Genomic DNA, 3,147 nt, shown 5'->3' on the forward strand with positions numbered 1-3,147 from the left:
TAACATTTTATGACTTTTCTATATATTTGAGACTTTTTGGAAAGGAAAATTATTTTAAAAGTTAATTCAGCCAGGCATGGTGGCTCACACCTTTAATCCCAGCACTTGGGAGGCAGAGGCAGGGGGATCTCTGTGAGTTTGAGGCCAGCCTGGTTTACACAGTGAGTTCTAGGTCAGCTGGGGCTACAGGGAGACCCTGTCTCAAAAAGACCAAAAAAAATTTGTTTATATTTTAATTTTATACGTATTGCCTGCATGTATGTAAGTACACCAGTGTCGTGCAATGCCCAAGGAGATATGAGAGTGAGTTCAACCAAAATCACATTTTTTTGTGGATAGTGATATGATGACTCTAAATTTTTTAAAATTTGATTTATTTTTATGTGTATGAGTGTTTTGCCTACATGTATGAAAGTGCACATGTGTGTAGTTTTCACAGAGGCCAGTAGAAGGTGTCAGATTCCCCTGGAACTGGAGTTTGGGATGGTTTTTAGGTGCCATGTGGTTTCTGGGAATCAAACCTGGGTCCTCTGGAAGAGCTGTCAGTACTCTTACCCACTCAGCCATCTCTCCGATCCAAGCTTGCTGCTCTTGTGGAGAACCCAAGTTTGGTTTTCAGCACTCACGTTGGGTGGCTCACAACTGCATGTAATTCCAGCTTCAAGGAATCTGGAATATTCTTCAAGCTTCTGTGAACACTCACATGTATGTGCACAGACAGAGAAGGAGAAGGAGAATGTGAGAGAAAGAGAGAGAGAGAGAGAGAGAGAGAGAGAGAGAGAGAGAGAGATTGAGAGAGAGACTGAAAGAAAGATACATAAAATAAATTTTTTATCTGTATGCATGTATTGTCTGCATGTAGGTAAGTGCACCCATGTCATGCAATGCCCACAGAGGTCAGAAGAGGCTGTTGGATCCCCTGAGACTGGAGTTACAGACAGTTGCTAGCTGCCATGTGGGTGCTGGGATTCAAACCCAGGTCTTCTGCAAGAACAACCAGTGTTCTTAACTCCTGAGCCATCTCTCCAGCCCCCATAAAAATAATTTAAAAAAAAAAATTTCAAGTGCAGGGTTGGAGAGATAGTTCAGTGGTAGCGAGTGTTCACTGCTTGGTGGATTGCTGTGAGTTCAAGGCCAGCCTGGTTTACATAGTGAGTTCCAGTTCAGCTGGGGCTACAGGGAGACCCTGTCTCAAAAAGTGAAATTAAATTAAATTAAAATAAGAGTGCTCTTGCAGAGGACCTGAGTTCAGTTCCCAGCACTTAGATTAGGCTTCTCACTACTCCAACTCCAAGAAATCTGACACCGTCTACCGGCCTCTGTGAAAATGACACACACATGTGCACTTACATAAATGCAGGCAAAACACTCATATATATAGAAACAAATAAATAAAATTTTTTTTAAACTTTAGAGCCATCATATCAATATCCACAAAAAAGATGAGACTTTGGTTGAGTTCACTCTGACTCTATGGTGAAGATGAAGGGAAAAGTGATATGATGACTGTATTTCCTTCTATACTCCATTATTAATATAGTCCACATATTTTAGGTCTCTAATTCTTCTTGGTGGTGCTTCATAGTTTTCTCTACAGTTTTTGTTTTTGTCTCACATAGATTTTTTTACGTTGTAATATGATTGTTAGAAGATACCTAACTTTTGATTGGGGTAGCGACTCCAGAGCTCAGCAGACCTCCAGAGAGTGTGGGGTTCTGGCCCCGCTCTGGCCTCCAACTACCAGAGGGCCTGAGAACCCAGGGGACTGCCTGATAGCCCCCAGATCCTGCCTCCACATGGTGGTGAGTTTCCCCTAACTGCACCATACCATCCCCCTACCTGGGATTTTGTGAGGCCCCTCCCAGGGCCCCAGAGCAGATCTGGCTTTGGTAGGCTAAGGCTGAGATCCTAGCAGACAGCCTGAGAGGGTGGGTTCAGACCTCCATCAGTGTAGTGGCTGGGATCTCAGCAGACCACCAGAGAGTGCGGAGTTCTGGCCCCCTCTGGCCTCCCTCTGGCATAGGGTTGACAATGCACGGGACTGCCTGAGAGAGTCTGGATCCTGCCTCCACATGGTGAAGGAAGCCTGAGTGTACCTGACTGGAACCTGAATTGGGCTGCTGTGAGTACCCATGAATAGCTGATCTGAAGCCATCAGTTCACTCCAAAATAAACCTGAGAGAACCTGAACCCTGAACCAACCAATGCTACATAACCAATAAAGAATGTATCTAGGCACCTGGATAATACAAACAGAAGCATACTTCAACTTAATTCTCTTATCAGAATCATAAAAAAAAGAAATTCACATGCCAAAATCACAACAAAATAATAATAAAATGGACATAATCAATAAAGAAAGGATCTAGGCACCCAGATAATACAAACAGAAGCATACTTCAACTTAATTCTCATACCAGAATCATAAACAGCAAAAGAAATTCACATGCGAAAACCACAACGAAAGAGTAATAAAATGGAAAGACAAACACTATGTCCCCACCAAACCCCACCAGTCCTGTAGAAGAGTTCTTCAAGGAGAACCTCCTAGAGATAACCAGGACACTGAATTTAAAAGAACAGTCACAAACATGATCAAGGAATTCAACAAATTTAAAGTACACATGAACAAACAAATCAAAGAGCTAAAAGGGATAGGGATAAACTGCTGAATGAATTCACAAAAGAGATAGAAACGGTGAAGAAAACCCAGGCAGAAATGAAGAAGGAAGTGCAAAACTCAATAGGCCAACTAGAAACAACAGGGGAAAGCCTCACCTCTAGAATGAATGACATGAAAAACAGAATATCAACATTGGGGGATAAAGTTGAAGAATTGAACCACTCAAGCAAAGAGTATAGAAAATTTTAAAAGACACAGGAATGGAGAAGGAGAAGAATTTCAGGTTAATGGTGTTGACCAGATCTTAAACAGGATTGTAGAAGAGAATTTCCCAAAACTAAGGAAAGACATCCCCATACAAACACAGGAAGCATATAGAACACTAAATAGACAGGATCAGAAATGAAACTCCCCACGACACATCATAGTAAAAACACTAAATGTACAGAACAAAGAGAGAATACTGAAAGCAGCAAAAGAAAAACAAGTCACATACAAAGGAAAGCCCATCAGAATTACAGCCG

Source organism: Nannospalax galili, unplaced genomic scaffold, assembly GCF_000622305.1.
Source record: "Nannospalax galili isolate Female #2095 unplaced genomic scaffold, S.galili_v1.0 scaffold1217, whole genome shotgun sequence".
Lineage (NCBI taxonomy): Eukaryota > Metazoa > Chordata > Mammalia > Rodentia > Spalacidae > Nannospalax > Nannospalax galili.